Source organism: Gossypium hirsutum, chromosome A11 (assembly GCF_007990345.1).
Source record: "Gossypium hirsutum isolate 1008001.06 chromosome A11, Gossypium_hirsutum_v2.1, whole genome shotgun sequence".
Classification (NCBI taxonomy): Eukaryota; Viridiplantae; Streptophyta; class Magnoliopsida; order Malvales; family Malvaceae; genus Gossypium; species Gossypium hirsutum.
In genome coordinates this window covers 29,519,375-29,539,067 of record NC_053434.1, presented here as the reverse complement: position 1 = coordinate 29,539,067, position 19,693 = coordinate 29,519,375, and the positions used below count along the sequence as shown (strand labels likewise).

General features: G+C 34.4%; 1 long non-coding RNA gene and 1 other non-coding gene across 2 annotated transcripts; one reads left to right on the top strand and one right to left on the bottom strand.

Moving 5' to 3' along the window:
• The first annotated feature begins 3,443 nt into the window (after positions 1-3,443).
• LOC121209896 (uncharacterized) lies at positions 3,444-4,835 on the top strand. Its single transcript, XR_005905061.1, has 3 exons — positions 3,444-4,128; positions 4,242-4,459; positions 4,560-4,835. It is a non-coding gene; the product is annotated as an uncharacterized lncRNA (long non-coding RNA).
• A 12,028-nt stretch (positions 4,836-16,863) lies between these two features.
• LOC121210192 (small nucleolar RNA R71) lies at positions 16,864-16,969 on the bottom strand. Its single transcript, XR_005905318.1, has one exon. It is a non-coding gene; the product is annotated as a small nucleolar RNA R71 (small nucleolar RNA).
• Between the last annotated feature and the right edge of the window lie 2,724 nt (positions 16,970-19,693).

Sequence of the window (19,693 nt, the reverse complement as noted above, 5' to 3'; positions counted from 1 at the left end):
AAATTCGATAAAAATTAATTTTCGAGCATAGGGGTAAAATGGTCATTTTGCCAAGGTCTAGGGGTAAAATGGTCATTTTAACTAAGATGTAAATTTTAGATTGTCAATTGTGTTTAATGCCTAAATGAGTGCATTTTGCTATTATAGATCAAGATTCACCGAATCCGAACCTAGATCGGGGGAAAGCCAAGCAAATCGACTAAACCGACTAGTCGAGTACATTTTGTAATCCGAGGTAAGTTGTATGTAAATAATATAACTACATTGTTAATACATGTATTTGCATTGTCATTGAATTGATATAGCATGAATTGCTAAATTTTGAATTGAGAATGCTTAGTAATAATTGAGATAGTAGAAAGACCCCGTTGAAACCCTAGGAAACAAACCGGATATTCATGCCATGACATTTGGGTAATTTGTGTACCAATGTAAGACCATGTCTAGGACATGGCATCGACATGGATACGCAAGAGCTAGTGTAAGACCATGTCTAGGACATGGCATTATCACGTAAGTACGAGAGCTAGTGTAAGACCATGTTTGGGACATGGCATCGGCCTCGATGAGGATAGCCAGTGTAAGACCATGTCTGGGACATGGAATCGACAACTTAACCCATGTTTGAGGCTTATAGAATATCCGGTAGTATTCTGAAAGGCTCAACTTTAAAAGTTATGAAAGTAAGTTAGTAAGGAAAGTATAATAATTGTTGTGAGTGGTACAGGTACCTATTTAGTATGCATGAGTATGAGCACAAAATAGAAAATGTGACTAGAGTAGACGGTAATGAGTAAGTCATGCTTATGCCTACCTTTGTGCTATTAGTATGATGACTAGAGGTGAAATCGTTGTGATATATTTATTTATATGCAACTTACTAAGCTTTATGCTTACTCTCTTTCCTTTCCCTTTTTTTTCAGTGCCGATTTATTTGCTCAAGGATCTCTTGAAGTCAGAGATATCGATCACACTATCAGTCGTAATACTCGGTATAGTTGGATTTATATTTTTGATTATGGCATGTATAGGGCTAGACCTTATTAATTTTTGTCTTTGAGAATTGATCAAATGTGCTGATCTAGAATAGATTCTACTCTTTACATTGAGCCTTGAATGAGGGCTTTCATTTTGAGTCTATGAAAGATGCATCTTCACGGTTGAATGAATGTCTATTATGCTTGTTTTGGTATTAGTTGGTATTGACATGAAAATAGATACCCTAGGGTGGCAAAGAGGCTTGGTAGATAGCCTCATATTGTCCACACGGGTAGACAAACGGGTGTGTGTCTAGGCCGTGTGTGACACATAGTCAGTCCCATGGGCGTGTGAGAAGGCTGTGCGTCCCCTGCACTAGAAATTTCAAGTCAGAATGCATGGTAAGGGTCAGACGGGCAGAGACACGGTCGTGTGTCTCAGTCGCGTGGAGGGCACAGCCTAGTACACGGGCATGTACCATGGTCGTGTGATGTTGACGTCAGAAACAGAATACCCAAGTTTTTGCGCACGAACTGCGCCACGGGCGTGTTGTGGCCGTGTGAAAGGACACTGGCGTGTGTCCAGGCCGTGTGAAGTTTGCACTTGTTTTATGAAAAATTGTAAAAATTAAATTGGCCACTCGGGTGTAGGACATGGGCGTGTCCCAACCACACAGGCGTGTGCCCCATACCCACACAGGCATGTGGAACCTTAAAGCACAAAATTTTCTAAGTTTTTCTTGAGCCCCGGTTTAGTCCTGCACCACCTCGAATGTATGTTTTGGGCCTCATAAGCCCAATTAAGGGACAGTTTGCATATGAAATGAAAAGTTTTAAATTGATCAAAATTTTATGGCCCGATTTTCTATTATTGGTTGAGTTTAAGTTCGGTAGCACCTCAAGCCCTGTCCTGGCATTGGATACAGGCGAGGGTGTTACACTATATGCAATTTAGTCTTGATACATTAATAACTCTTAATTCATGCAAATTCACTTAATCAAAATCTAATTGACTACACAACTAACTTCATAAATATTTTTTCGATTTATGAGAACGGAGTCCCAGGAATGCACTTTCCGACACCCCTAACTATAGAATCGTTACAATAATATTTAAAATTTAATTCTAAGAATGAGGCTCACCTTATATATAACTAAAAAGAGAAAGAGAAGTATTTTAGAACTCAAAGAACTAACTTAAAACTCAATATATAAATACTTTTGTTACTTCTTTTATATTATATATATATGATATGATTCTAGACTAAGTAAAGATACATATAAAATTCAATATCTTCCTACTAATTAAAATCATTTCAAGCAATAAACACATTAACAAAGTCCACTTAAGCACCCGTGTCCATGCAATTTTCACAAATATAGGTATATATTTCATTAACTAAAAAGACATTAACAATTTAGTACAATTTAATATTAAATGGCAGCAAGCAAAAAAGTATTTGAGCTAATGGCACATGCATACACACCGATACACATTCATACATTAAAAGTTATTTTATATTTAGCTCAAACAAAACTCATCAATTTTTTTTAAATTTTTAGATGAATTCATAACTCATCTAAAACTTAGTATTTATTTTAAATTAAAAATCTTTATAATTTGATTCTTTTCATTTGACTTCAAATCAAATTTGATTGAAAAATAAACTTTTCCATAGATTCATTTAGGTTTTGGTTTCTATACATTTTTCTTTCTTTCTTTCTTTATTTTTAGTTTTTATTTTAACTTGGGTAAGATTTTAAGGATTTGGACCAAAAATATGTTATTGGAAAATAAATATAACAAATCGATTTCACTGATTTTTTGACCTATTAATCAGTTCCATTTTAGATTCAATTGTAATTTCAAACAATTTACTTAAAATATACCGACCGGTCAATTTAATCAACCAAACCCACAAATTTAGTCCAGTTCCAACCACATTTTCAATTCCGAAGTGATTGTCACTACAATTCAATTTTCCTTATTTGAATAACCCCTTTTTTTCTTAACGAAAGGACACTTTTTTTTTCTTTTTGTCTACGTGCAGGTGTTTGAAACTTATTTGCCAGGCCTACTTTCCACCGCCTTGTTTGAACATGAATGCTTTTCGTTGGGAAAGTGAAGGCAAACCAAGATGTTGGTACATGTCATGACGTTATACGATAAAACTATAGAATAGTCATTCAATATAGGTTAAATTCTCTGGTTACTTATTGGAAAGTTTTTATTGCTCGTTTAATGTACTGTTATAACGAATCTATTTATCTAATTGGTTCATCATTTTTGGTCTTATACAAGTTTCGACTAAATTGAGTGTGGTCCATTTGATTATAACATGTTTGACAAAATAGTAGTATGGGTCAACAAAGAGATCTTAGTCTCCCAATCAACTTCTTTGAGGTAATTTGATAAGCATGGAAGTCTTATTCTTTCTTGATAATTAAATTTGTAACACCCCAAAAATGTGAATTTTCTTTTTAGGTTATATCAATGGAAATGTGGGTGTTTCTGTGGAAATGTGGGTGTTTCTGTGGTAATGTGCTATGGTTGCTTATTGTAGGTTTGAGGTCCAAGTCTCATCTTTTGAAGTTTTGCATATTCTTTAATTGAACTTTTAGACTTGCAAGTATCACTTAAGTTAGATTCTGTGAATTGAGGTCTTAAGAATGAGCCTACTAGTTCAATGGTTAAGCATCTATTTGTGTTAGTGGTTCTATATTTGAATCTCTGCATGTGCACTAAGGAATATTATTTTTGTACTTCTTTGTAAATACCAATCTTAATATTTTAAATGAATTTTCTTACATTAACTCTTTCTCCCTCACTGTTCTTTTTTATTTTTTATTTTATTTTCCTTTTTCTTCTTTTTTTTGGCATCGTTCTTGAATTTGTCTTTGTATGACGTTCTATTGGGTTAGTCGATGAATTGTTTTGTACCGTTAGTTATTTTGGCGCTTAAAGGTAAGATTTAATTGTAGTAATTTTGGTCGTTATGTATGAATTGCAAATTTCTTGAAATCCCGAAGTGAGGATGTTGATTGGTTTTGTTTTGTTTGCTTGTGGTTACAAAAGCTTAGGGGAAGGTTAAGAGGCGCCTAACACTTACTCTTGTTGTCTAGGACTCGAGTGTGTGCTGTTGAACTTTTGGTAAGTAAGTTTTGTTCATTCTGAGTTTGGGCATTGAAGATTTCGGTGTTGACTGTTGTTGCGATTTAACGTATCTCTTTGAATTTCTATTAATTGAGTAGTTGAAATTTCAGTTTCTAGGCTTTGAGAGTCCCAGGCTTGCTTCAAGGTTGTCGTTATCTTCAGTTGGGGCATCGAAACCCTTTTCTTCTGCGTTTTTGTTGTCGAAAACATGACAGTCGACGGCACACGGGTTGCCACACGGGCATGTGTGCAGGTCGTGTGGAAAGCCGTGTAATGGATCGTGTAACTGACTGACTTCAAATTTAAGACACATGGACGAGTTACACAGGTATGTGGCAAGCTGTGTGTGAGATATTATGGTGCAGTGGTCACATGATCTGGCACATGGGTGTGTGTCCAAACTGCATGACTCATTATTTATGTATTAGGGATGCACGGGTAGAGGACACGGAGGTGTGCCGAACCATGTGAGGTACACAAGCAGCACACGGGCGTGTGCCCAGACTATATAAGTCACTGACTTGGTGAATAAGGGGCACATAGGCAACCATACGGCCGTGTGCCAGACTGTGTTAAGTCACATGGGCAACCACAAGGGCATGTGAACCCGAATTGTCAAATTTTTGTTATGCCATAATTGTTGTATGAGGCGAGTGTAAACCAACAGATGATCTGGATCATAATTGAATAAATCATCCATTGAGTTAACAAAGATCGGTTATGCGATTTTTTCTACTCTTATTTTTTCACTACCTATTTTTTTTCTAATTGCCGTTACAACGAGCGTTAAGCAAATTTGATTTATCATATCGATAAACTAATTATTTTTCATTACTATTCAATTATAAAATCTTACATTTTTGTGGTTAATGTTATCATGTTGTTATATTTTGATCACTCATCTATTAAAATATCCAGTAATTTAAAAGTTAACATCTAATTTATACTCTAAATTATAATTAAAATATCCAGTTTGATATTTTTATAGTCTTTTACATAACTTCAAATATATATAAATTCTAAGAATATAAAAAAATTCCTTAAAAAATTTCAAAATTTCATATTTTTCGAAATACTAAAAATATTTTTAAAATTATAATTATTTAAAAATTTTAAAAACAGATAAATTATAAAAAATTAAAAAGTGCCAAATATATATATGTAATATATATATATATTACTTGTAAAAATTCATAATAGAGTAGGTTGTGAGAGCCACTCCACATTTAGACAGCGAGACACTATATACCCTACAAAAAAAAAAATGGGCACGCATTCATTTTCACCATTAATATAGTCTCAAATCCCAATCCCCACATCCCTCTCTATGTACTCATCTAATCTAGTCAATTATCCCAATATTAAAAAACAAAAAAAAAAATCACTCTCTTGGTGAAGCCCTAGTTTTTGGGATGAGTTCCGAGTTTCTCAAGTAAATGTTGAATTACCTATTTGAGATTTTTTTTAAATTATAAAAATATTTATTTTTGTTTGTTTCAGATTACATTTTAATTATTTAATTTTAAAATATTATGTTTTAATCACTTAAGTTATTGTTTTATTACGAAGTGGTTACTCACCATTAAACTCTGTTATCTTTTAAATGTCAGCTTAAATGTCCTACATGGCAGTCTAAATGAAATTTATTTAATTAAAAACTTATTTTTATTCCAACAACTGAATATTCAAGTTGGCATTTGAAACTCATTTGGACTGTTACGTAGGACTATCGTTAGGGATGTAATAGAGTTTAATAGTAAAGTGACCACTTCGTAACAAAACAATAATATAAGCGACTAAAACGTAACAATTTAAATATAAATGACTAAAATATAATTTGAGTCAAATAAAAGTAATTAATTTTGTAATTTAATCTCATTCTTTTACCATTATGTAATCTTTTTGTTAGTTGTTAGGAGTTACTTTTCAATGGCATATCTCGGGTTTTTTGGGAACTGTTCCAATGATTAATAAGGTAAAAGGAAGAAATTCGGCCCAATTTGCAACATTTGAATAATATCATAGGGAGAGAGATATATCGGACTTTAGTTTTCTGCTTGCCACGTGAAAATAATGTACGCAATTTTAGTAATTTGTGATTAAATAATTGTAAATTTGTATCACGATTTTAGTTTTTTTTTTAGATTTTTTCTTTTTACAATTTTATGGGACTTTACTTTTATGCTAGCCTCGTGGAAATAGTGTACCCAATTTTAGTAATTTGTGATTAAATAATTGTAAATTTTATAACCGTATTTTTAGAATTTCTTTTACAATTTTGTAAATTTTTGTTTTTTACATATTATCATTTTAAAAATATAATTTATAATTTTCAAAAAAAATATAAATTTCCATATTTTTTAAAAGATTTAATTGTTTTAGAACTATCATAAAAAATTATGAAAGAATCAAACTTAATATTTTAACTATAATTGAGAAGCCAAATTAGATATTAACATTTGAGTCACTTCACCATTTTGTTAAAGGTTAACAAGAGTTAACAGAAAGTGATCAAAATATTACAATTCGATAACATTATTGACAAAAATGTAATATTTCATAGTTGAGTGGCGAAAAAAAGAAATTTAACTTAAGTTGATTGACTATTTCTATAGTTTACCGTATATAGTATCACTTTTTGTAACACTTCAAACCCGACCTAAACGTTACCAGATCTGGAGAAGCTATCATGATACTTTTCGAAAGACCCAAAAATTTGTTAGACTTGTAGAACAACACCAAATTTTATTAAAATAATTCTAGTTTATTTTCAGTGAAAACATCATTCATAGTTAATTCATAAATTGTATCGACTAGACTTATATTTTTAAAACATATTTATTTGCAGCGAAATCCTTTATTTAAATTCATTTTCAAAACACGGGTCGTATTTTGAGAATTTCAACATTTTGTTGTTAGTGAATTTTAACTTTTAAATCGGAAAAAAGTTTTAAGCAGCCCCAAAATGTTCAAATAGTCCAACAAATTCAAAACAGAATAAACCAAAAACGTAAAATAGCAAAATTTATCAAAAGAGTTTAACTGAGCTCCCACCGCACCGACCCATCCTAAGTCTGTGTGTTACCTAAGAATCAAACAAACTGAGAGTGAGCTTACAAGCTCAGTGTGTAACTTAAATAAGCAAAAAAATGAGACATAATTTTCAAACATACTTTCAGAAGTCAAACAAATATATAAATCATATATAAAAAAAGAATCAGAACAGATCAGATGCAGATGCAGATGCAGATTTAAATTCCTACCCCTATCCACCGCACACCACTCCGGTCATCCTTACATACCATATAGGGTATTAAATACTCATCCAACCCTACACACCACTTGGTGTCGGTATAACATCTTTCAGATTATTTGCAATTTAGCTTCTAGATCAGTAGGCGATTTAACGCCAAATACGAATATACGTGTGGTTGTGCCACCAAATACGACAGGTTATTAAACTGCCCACACTTCCTCCATATCACAAATCCCATCCCAAATGCACATACAAAATTACTAGGTAACAGAACATACATGCCACACACGCTCTCGTAATAGATACAGTTCATGCTTGATGATAAACATATCAGACTTATCGTTTCACAGATCATATTGAGCTAACAACATACTAAACATGCATACACATATTGAATTTTATGCTAATAGAATATCATAAACCATGTTTTATAGCTTAATTTATAATATACAAACCCTACTAAAGGCCTACGTTCCATCCAAACGATGCTTACAGCCCTAGGGTAAAATTTCAGAATTTTGGGTTCACATGCCCATGTGGCCGACACGGTCCAATTGGCCTAGACCGTGTGTCTCACATGATCTAGCGCACAACCATGTGTCTCACACGATCTAGCACACGACCGTGTGGGATCGACTATTTTAGTTTTTGGCTTTTGCCATTAACTATTTTTTTGGGTTTTCGTTACACACCTGGATGATCTCTGATGTGGGTTCCAAAAACACATATTCGAATACCGGTAGATGAATCAACAGCTACACGAAGATTAAGTCATTGGAGGAACACCAAACGCCTCTCAATTTTCCCTTAAAACGTTTCAGATAAATTAGGTAACATAAAATACAGATTTTTGCACCACAATCTTGAAATTTCAAAATCCCTAAACACCCAACGAACAATATAATTAAAAGAATAGAAACGAACGAATAAAACCTTACCTTCATAGATTGAAACCAAAGCAATAGGACCAAGAAAAGCATGCAAACAACAATAAAATAGAAAGGATGCCACAAGAAACAAAACACAAAAGAAAGAAAAAGAATAGAACGTGGAAATTTGGGAAGAAAGAATAATAACAGTTTGGAAACAAAAAATTAAAAATAAAAATCAAGGAATAAAGAAAATAAAAAGGAGAACAAAACTAAGAAACATAATATGAAAAACAAAATGGGAATGTTGGGTAAAACATGAAAAGACAGGAGTAGATTTTTTTTGGAAAAACAGAATAAAATAAAATGATAATATTTTAATATTACTATACTATTATTAATTTAAAATAAAACAAAATCCTAACCAACTGACCCCTTGATAACTTATCATCTTTTACAACAGTTCTAATTCAATTTGAACTCCACCAACTTGGACAACAACTAAGTACTAACAAAATAATAAATTCAGTTTTTCTTATGCAGGGATTTGAACACGAGACCATAGGGTAAGCTAAAACCTTACCACTAAACCAGCAGGCTCATTCTAATAGAGGTTTATTGAAAATAATATTTAAGCCCAACGAACAAAAATAGGCCTAAGAACAGAAATAATTGAATTTTCCCAAAAATTGTGACTTGAACCCAAGACCTTAAACACACAATTAAGGCACTTAACCATTGAAACAAATACTAATTATAGCATAATTTTAACATATCAGAAATTAGATTTTTGGGGTGTTACAACTCTCTCTATAACACCCCCTAACTAAGTATTCGTCCCCGAAATAGGGTTAAGAGGTTACCGATTAATACACATCATTCATGTACATTTATGCATTTCAATATCAAATACATTCATCTCAATCATATTGTCCCTTCTAAGGTCCTACGAGACCTTTTAACATGCTTAGAAGAGGTTCAGGACTAAAACATTCACAAACTTTGAAAAACTTATAAAATTTTCTTTAATTTCAGGGTCACACGCCCGTGTGAACAGGCCATGTGCCTACACGGCTACTAGACACGCCCGTGTCATAGGCCGTGTGAAAACATGGCATACATACTAACTTGCACCACATGGCCGAGGACATGCCCATCCGCCATTGCTGTGGGAAAATTAGGGACATTACTGAATTGGGTCACATGGCCAACCACATGCCTATGTGCCAGCCCGTGCGCTACACACAGCCAATAGACACGCCCATGTGTCTAGGCCGTGCCAAACCTGTAGGGTGTACTAACTTTAGTTCGAAGGGTACCCCAAGGGACACACGGCCTTGTAATATGACCGTGTGTCGCACATGGCTGAGACACACGCTCGTGTCTCTACCCATGTGGACAAAAATAAGCCATTTGCAAGGCAACTTGCCACCCTTTTCTCATGCTCACCTAACCATCAAAATGGTATCATTTCATCACAAATATAGGCAGCCAAAATATGCCAATTCACAAACATTTCATGCCATTTCATAATCAACCATTTTACTACTTAAATCCTTATTCAAAACATACTAAATCAATATGTTAAAATCATCAATCTCACATGACTACTAAATGCATTTACTCATCAAATTATTAACTATTTCATGAGATAAATTGCACCATATCTCCATCTCAAAATCAAACCAAAATATGTAAATCTTCCAAACATTAATACATCATCAACTAAGCAACCAAATAAGAAATCACTTAGTAAAACTAATAACCATGAAAAACATGCCAAAACACATAGTAACTTATAAACATCACATATATCACTTGACAACATATAAATCAAGCCAACTCAAATGACCAAACACATCATCATTTATAAACCAAATCTCATGGCTAATATTATAACTCAAAACATACCAAAATGACACTAGCCTATACATTCCATATACCATATATACAAAGCTTCAAAAGTACCAACAAGATAATCGATAGTACGATGATGTATTCTTGACGATCCCCGAGTCTGAGCTAGCTTCGATAATCTATAAAACATGGAAAGAACACACAAAGTAAGCTTTAAAAGCTTAGTAAGTCATATACAAAAAAAGTTATCACATGAACATTTACATATCAATTCCAATGTGCTTAACATAAATAACCACATACAAGTTCACAAACCTTTCTCAGTGAATACTTATCCATATTCACATGTAAGTTCATCAATTACTTCTCTTTACGATACTCGTATGAATCTCATACGTACCTAAGTCACTTAACTCTTTCATATAGTCTTTCTCAACTTGACTTTTCCTGTTGAACCTTTTAGAATCAATAAGGATACTCGGAAATCACATAAGCTCGTACAATGCCATATCCCAGATATGGTATTACATGTTATCACATATCAATGCCACTGTCTCAGACAAGGTCTTACACGAAATCGATTAGTGATGCCAATGTCCCATACATGGTCTTACACGTAATCTCAATACAATGCCAATGTCCCAGACATGGTCTTACATGTAATCAAATCTCAATAACCTAATGTCATGACATTCGTATCCTATACTATTCTTAGGGTTCATACGGAACTTTCAAATGTCGTAACTTTATCGATCTATGCTCGTACTTGCTTGTTCGATATTCATAGCAATTCAATGATAATAAAACATATATAATTCAATTCAAAGACATTTATTTGCATATGAACTTACCTTATAGTCGGAATAAACGAACGAGATCAACTATTCGTCTACTTTCGATTTTCCTCGATCTAAATTCGTTTTCTTTCGTTCTTGATCTATATGCATTCAAAATTAACTCTTTTATTTATTAACACATTAAATTTAGTCCAAAAACATATATTTGGCCATTTTTACGCTTTAGCCCTAAACTTTCACATTTCTTGCAATTTAGTCATTATTTCACAAATACACAAAATTACACAATTTCATTCAAACACATGCTATCCGAATTCTCCTAGTTATATATCAACCCATATTTATCAATATTTCACATATTTAACCCTTCAATTTACACTTTTCTCAATTTAATCCCTAATTGACATTTTTACTCAAAATCACTTTATAAAACATGTATATCAAACACCAAGCTTTCATAATTCATCAACAATCATTCAAAAGCTCAAGCATTCATCAATGGTAACTCACAATTTCATTAAAAATTTCAAAAATTAGGGTACGGTCTAGCTAATACCTGAAGCAACTATTACAAAAACATAAAAATCATTAAAAATCGAGCTCAAAACATACCTCAATCAAGAATACAAAGGGTCGAACCCTGAAATGCTTCAAATGGTATTTCTTTTGATTTTCGGTGAGAAAGATGAACATTAACACATATTTTTATGTTTTGTTTTATTAAATATACATTAATACAAAGTTTACCATTTTGTCCTTGGTCATTAAACTATTTAATCATCAAATATAGGGCCATTCATGTCAAATTCCACTAGTAAAGGTCTAATTACAACATAAGGACCTTTCATTTAATAAGCCATGTCAAATTAAGCACTTTAAACAAGTAGAATGCAATTTTTGCATTTTACGCGATTTAGTCCATTTTCTCAAATTGAGCTATTAAACGATAAAATTAGCTCACGAAATTTTCACACATATATATTCACATGCTCTAAACACAAAAATTAATATTAAAAAAATTTTACGACCTTGAATTTGGGGTTCTGAAACCACTATCTGATTTAGCTAAAATCGGGCTATCACAACTCTCCTCTTTAGGGATTTTCGTCCCCGAATATCTTACCAGTAAATAGGTTTGGATATTGCTTTCTCATAGCACCCTCAGGTTTCCACGTAGCTTCTTCAACCCCGTGTCAATGCCACAACATTTCACTAACGCTATTATTCAATTTATCAGTTCTTTGATCTCACGAGCCACAATTCGGATCGGTTCTTCACTATACGATTAATCTGACTTAATCTCAACTTCGGTTGGGGAAATAACATCCGAGGAATCAGATCTGTATCGTCGAAGCATCGATACATGAAATACAATAAGTATCTTTTCTAACTCAGAAGGCAATGCTAGCTGATAAGCGGCTGGTCCAACTCGCTCGATAATCTCATACGGTTCGATGAATTGCGGACTCAATTTGCCTTTACGACCAAATCGAATTATTTTCTTCCACAGATATACTTCCAAAAACACTTTATCCCCGATTTGAAACTCAATATCTTTTCGTTTCAAGTTTGCGTAAGATTTCTGATGATCTGACGCTGCTTTCAAACTATCACGGATCACTTTCACTTTTTCTTCAGTCTCACTGATCATATCAACCCCGTGAATCTTATTCTCGCTTAGCTTAGTCCAGTATAACGGTGTTCGACACTTCTGACCGTATAAAGCTTCGTACGGTGCCATTTTAATACTTGATTAAAAGCTATTATTATACGCAAATTCAATCAATGATAAGTACTTTTCCTACGTACCTTCAAACTCAAGAATGCAACATCTTAGCATATCCTCGAGTATCTGAATAACTCGCTCGGATTGACCATTCGTTTGCGGGTGAAATGCGGTACTAAAATGTAGCTTTGTACCCAGCGCATCTTGCAGTTTCTTCTAAAATCTTGATGTAAACCACGTATCTCTATCCGAAACAATAAAAATAGGTACCCCGTGTAATCGAACAATCTCTAAAATATACAACTTAGCAAGTTTGTCAAGCGAAAAATTTGTACGCATAAGAATAAAATGAGCTGATTTTGTCAACTAGTCAACAACAACCTAGATTGCATCTTTCTTACACGAAGGTAAAGGAAAACCCAAAACAAAATCCATAGTCACTCTATCCCATTTCCATTCAGGAATCATAATTGATTGCAATAAACCAGATGACACTTGATGCTCAGCTTTAACTTGCTAACAAATCAAACAATTCGAAACAAACTCTGAAGTGTCACGTTTCATACCATGCCATCAATAGAGTTGTTTCAAGTCATTACATTTTCGTGCTTCCCAGATGAACAGATAAACGACTAATATGTGCTTCGTTCAAAATCATCTGAATCAACTCTGAGTTTCTCGAAACACATATTCGGCCTCTGAATCTTAAACAGTCATCAGAATCAACTTTAAATTCTGAATCAGGGATCGAATCACACTGAGCTCATTTTTCTAACATTTCATTATCAATTTTCTGAGCTTCACGAATCTACTATAAAAACAAAGGTCTTGCTTTCAAATCAACTACAATCGATCCATAATTAGATAGAGCCAACTGAGTATTCATTGCACGCAGAGCAAACAAAGATTTTCGACTTAATACATCAGCAACAACATTTGCTTTTCCCTGATGATAGTCAATTACTAGTTCATAATCTTTTAGCAATTCTAACCATCTTCGCTGTCACAAGTTCAGATCTTTCTGAGTTACCAAATATTTCAAACTTTTGTGATCTAAGTAAACATGGCATTTCTTACCGAACAGATAATGGCGCCAAATCTTCAATGTAAATACAATGACTGCTAACTCTAAATCATGATTCGAGTAATTCTTTTCATGGGGCTTCAGCTGTCCCGAGGCATAAGCTATGACTTTGCCTTCCTGCATCAAAACACAACCCAGGCCATGCATCACCATAGATTACAAATTCTTTACCCGATTCTGGCTGTACTAACACTGGAGCTTCAGTTGAAAGAGCTTTCAACTGATCAAAACTTTTCTAACATTTCTCAAACCATTCAAACTTTACATCTTTCTAAAGCAATCTCGTCAATGGAGTCGCAATCATTAAAAAGACTTTCATAAATCGTCTATAGTAGCTAGCTAGTCCCAGAAAATTGCGGACTTCAAACACATTTTTCGGAGGCTTCCAATCCATTATTGCAGAAATCTTGCTCGGATCAACTCGAATACCCGATGTTGATACAATATGCTCCAGAAAACCAACCTCGTACAACCAGAATTCATATTTACTGAACTTTGCATATAATTGCTTATCACGCAGAGTTTGCAATACAACTCTCAAATGCTTGGCATGCTCAGTTTCATCTCGTGAATAAATCAATAGATCAACAATAAACACAACAACAAAGCGATCTAGGTACGGTCTAAAAATACGGTTTATTAAATCCATAAAGATAGCAGGAGCATTCGTTAGTCCAAAAGGCATAACTAAGAATTCATAGTGTCTGTACCTCGTTCGGAAAGCTATTACTCGTAACTGGCAATAACTCGATCTCAGATCTATCTTTGAAAACATTGTAGCCCCTTTATCTGATCAAACAAATCATCAATCCGCGGTAAAGGGTGTTTGTTCTCGATTGTCACTTTATTCAACTGCAATAGTCTATACACATTCTCATCGTGCCATCTTTCTTTTTCACAAACAACACGGGAGCACCCCAAGGCAAGAAACTCGATCTTGCAAAACCTCTATCCATCAGTTCTTGCAATTGAGCTTTCAATTATTTTAACTCTGTCGGAGCCTGATAAACCATAATTTATACATATTTTTACCCCATGCTTAACGCATTTTATGGATGATTTTTCCTTAGAATTGGTGAATTTGATGCTCTTAATGCCATAATTTCATGTTTTATACTTAGGTGAGCATAGGAGAGCGAAAGGAACGAGAAACGAGCCAAAAACTGAGAAAATTGGCCAAAATACGAAATCAACATGGCCTGGACTTCCTCACATGGGCATACCAGACGGCCGTGTCAATTTTGCAGAATTGAAGCACGACTCGCATGGGTAGACCACACGCCTGTACCTATTTAACAGGCTTGACCACGGCCTGAAGTAATCGCACACGGGTGTGTCACACGAGCGTGTCTCTACCGAGCCCAAGTTGAGTCCAATTCAGAAAAGGCTAATTTTGAGGGCTTTTAGGCATTCTAAAGCCTATAAATACGCCCTAAAGGAAGAGGAAAAGTGACACAGAGGGAAGGAGGCAGGAACTACTCAAGGGAAGCCGATTGATCCATCTCAGAAGCCGGAGTCACCATAAAGACTGAAGATCTCCCCTCAATTTCCCTTCAGGAGTTTTGGGTTTTCTTTATGTTTTGTATTCATTATTCTTCTGAGATGTTTTCCTTTTTAGTTATGAACTAAATTCCCTAAATATCTAAGGGGAATGAAACCTGAGATGAATCTTGTTATTATTTTCTGAATTGGATGATAAATATTTAACTTGTTCTTAATTATATGTTCTTAATTCTTGTTTTGATATCTCAGGATACTGATTCAAGATAAGCTCTTATTTAGAGGAGGAATAGACCCTGTCTAAGAGTACATTTGTTATAATTAAGTGGAGTTGATTGCGCGCCTACACATAGGGTGACAAGATTTTACCGGATTAGGGTAAAACCTAATAGGGGATCCATAGATCGAGTTAATGCAACCCAAGGGTGTTAATTAGAGAAAAGTCTCAATTATTCAATCTAGGGATTAGATGTTATTAGTCCTAAATAGGGATAATAACATAACTTAGGGATCTTTACGGGACAAGTTAAATGAATAAATCATCCGATTCGGAGCTAGAATAACAAGTAAAGTCTAGGTAGATTTTTCCTTAGGTATTGTCTTAATTCAATCGTTTTCCAAAAGTAATTCCCCAATTTTTCCTTAAGTATTGTCTTAATTCAACCATTTTCCAAAAGTAATTCCCCAATTCTACTTTCTGCGAATTCTTAGTTTAGATAATTAGTTAGTTAAAACAAAACCCCCTTATTCTTAGGCTAGATAATAAAAAGACAGTCATTACTAGTACTTTTAGTTCCTTTGGGTTCAACAATCCGATCTTGCTAAAACTATACTACTATTCGATAGGTACAGTTTCAAGAATGATTCTTTATAAATATTTAAAACCTATCACACGAAAATCGCGATCAAGTTTTTGGTGCCATTGCCGGGGAACTAAGATATTATGAACGCTCAATTTTTATAACTTAGCCATTTATTTTTCTTGAAATTTAATTTTAAGTTTAATTTTGTTATTATTTATTAATTTTATTTTTCTTTCTCTTGGAAGGTTTTTATAGTTTATGACTGCAAGAAACCCGTCAGGACCACTACTTTTTGACGAAGAAATTGATCGCATAGTTCGCAAAAACCAAAGAGAAATAAGGCGAAGCTTAAGATACAAAGAGAATGAGCAAGAGGACGATACTCAACCCCAACCAAAGAGATGGCTGAAAACCAAGACAATCAACTACTTTCTGTGATACACGTTGAACTAGCAAATCAGAATCCTGCTACTCGTACTATGTATGATTATGCTAAACCTACTTTAACAGGAATTGAGTCAAGTATAGTTAGGCCTGCTATTGCTGCAAATAATTTTGAACTAAAACCTAACACTATTCAAATGATACAACAATTTGTTCAGTTTGATGGTTTGTAGGATGAGGATCCGAATACTCACTTGGCAAATTTCCTGGAATCCTGCGATACATTTAAAATTAATGGCATTTCAGACGATGGCATTCATCTTCGGATATTCCCTTTTTCATTGAGAAACAAAGCTAAACAATGGTTGAACTCGTTACCACGAGGGTCAATCACCAGTTGGGAACAAATGATTGAAAAATTTCTATTAAAATATTTTTCGCCGGCTAAAACGGCCAAATTACGTAATGATATCTCTTCGTTTGTTCAGATGGACTTAGAAACTCCTTACTATGCATGGGAGAGATACAAGAACTTACTAAAAAGGTGCCCTCACCACGGGTTACCGCTTTGGCTACAGGTTCAAACATTCCATAATGGCCTGAATCCTTCGACTCGACAAATGGTTGACGCAGCTGCTAGCAGAACCATCAATAATAAAACACCTGAAAATGCTTATGAGTTTATTGAAGAGATGTCACTGAATAACTATCAGTGGCAAGTCATGAGGACTAAGCCAACTAAAACAGTAGGTGTTTATAATGTCGATTTGGTTACTATGCTGTCAAACTAGGTAGAACTTCTAAATAAAAAGATTGATGGTTTACTTGGTTCTACTCAGGTACATCCAGTAATGAGGTGCGGACGAATGGAGGAGGAGCATGCACAGAGTATCAACCCTTCAACCCTAGCATCGAAGAGGAACAAGTTCAATATATGGGTAACAATAACTCTAGATCCCAAATTAACCCAACCATCCCAATTTCTCGTAGGGCGGTCAAGGAAATCAAAGACCACAACATCCTCTGGGTTTTCAACAACCACCCTATCAACAGGAAAATGAACCAAACCTTGAAGAGATGTTGTCTAAATTTATCTCGGCGTCAGAAACCCGTTTCTAGAACACCGAGACAGCACTTAAAAATCAACAAGCGTAGATCCAAGGGCTTGAAACTCAGATCGGCCAGCTTTCCAAACTAATCTCCGAACAACCATAAGGTAGCTTGCCAGTTAATACTGAACCCAACCCAAGGGAACAACTCAACGTGATTAATGTTCAAGATGAAGAAGGATTTATTGAGCCTGAGCCAGAACCGAGGCAAGAAACTGTGGTAAGCAGAGGTCAAGGTAAGGTAGGTCATAATAAAAAAAATCAGTGAATGTCGAATATAAACCTCGTGTGCCATACCCCAATGCGACAAGGAAAGACCGCTCAAATGAACAATTTGGTAAATTCCTTAAACTTTTAAAAAAATTACATATTAGCTTACCGTTTATTGAAGCTCTATCGCAAATGCCAAACGCAATGAAATTTTTAAAGGAGCTTTTAGCAAATAAACGGAAGTTGGACAAGGCGTCGCATGTGGAGCTAAACGCAGTTTTCTCAGCTATTCTATACAATAAACTACCCAACAAACTAAAAGATCCAGGAAGTTTTACGGTTCCTTGCTTAATTGGGAGTTTAGATGTTAATAATGCATTAGCTGATTTAGAGGCTAGTATTAACGTCATGCCCTACAAAATGTTCAAACAATTAGGTCTTGGGAATCCCAAACAGACTAGGATGAGCATTCAATTAGCAGATAAAACTATAAGATTCCCTAAGGGTATTATTGAAGATGTGCTAGTTAAATTCGATAAATTTATATTTCCCGTTAACTTCATTATTCTAGACATAAAGGAGGATAGCAACACTCCCTTGATTTTGGGACGGCCGTTTTTAGCAACTACTAAAACAATTATTGATGTTGGCATAGGTGAGCTCACACTCCGTGTGGGAGACAAAACAATCACCCTTCAAGCTCGCAATTCTGGCGCCACATCGGAAATTGAAGGTGATCGTCTAAACCATTCTGCTAAAATTAACACTATGGTACAACCTACTTTGCAGAAAATGAGTCTGAAGGAAGCACATGAGTCATTCTCAAGTAGTAGCAGAGGACCTATTCATGAAGATAAAAGGCTACAAATCGAGGAGCTAGATGAATGACGGACGCACAAACTGAGAACACATGGTAAACCAAAACTACGCCAGGACGAGCTCAACACCTTCCCAGGTCAACTTAAGGTTGGAGATAAAGTCTTATTAGATGCCGCAGATCCTAACATTATCACTACCACACCGAACGAAGAAATCTCTCTTATGGTACTTAGCATTTTCTGTAATATCCTAATTTTGGGCCTAGTCGGAATAGTGGTTTTGTGACCACAAAATTCGAGATAGAAATAATTATTTTATGATTATTTTGAGGTCTATGATATGATTGCATGATTGTGTGAAACTTTTGTGAAGAAATTTTATGCATAAAGTGCTTAAATTGAAATTAGGGACTAAATCGAATAATTTGTAAAACTTGCATTCTAGAAGTTTCTAGTATGAAATTGTTTTGAAATATTAATTAGGAGGTCTTAAATAGCAATTTTACCAATTTCTAAGTCTATGGACAAAAATTGGACATGGATGGAATTTTTGGAAAGTTTAGTAGTAAGGGCATTTTGGTCATTTAGGGGTAAAATGAATTAAAATACAAAATTAAAAGCCAATTTTGCTCATCTTCAACCCCATGGCCGAATATAGCAAGGAGAAACCATGGCTAGGGTTTTTCAAGCTTCCAAGCTCGATTGTAAGCCCGTTCTAGCCTCATTTTTAATGATTTTTACATTTTTGGAGTCCCGGTAGCTCGATTTAGCTTATGCTAGCAATAATTTAACCTAGGGTTTATATTTGGAAAAATACCCATAGGTTAAAATTGTGTATTTTGGTGTTTTATGATAGAATATGAGGTTTTAAATTATGTTAGACAACTTGTGCTACTCAGTTTTAAGTGAAAACGAGCAAAAGGGCTTAATCGGTAAAAATACCTAATAGCCATAAGTACATGTTAGAGTGAGAATTTGATGTTGCCATAGAAGGGAAAAATGATTCGCATGTCATAAAACATAAGAAAATAGGCTGAAGTTTAATTTACGAGCTTTGAGGCAAAAGTGTAAATATGCAAAAGTTTAGGGGCAAAATTGTAATTTTTCCAAAATATGATTTTGGGTCAATTTGAATAATGTGAGTCCTAA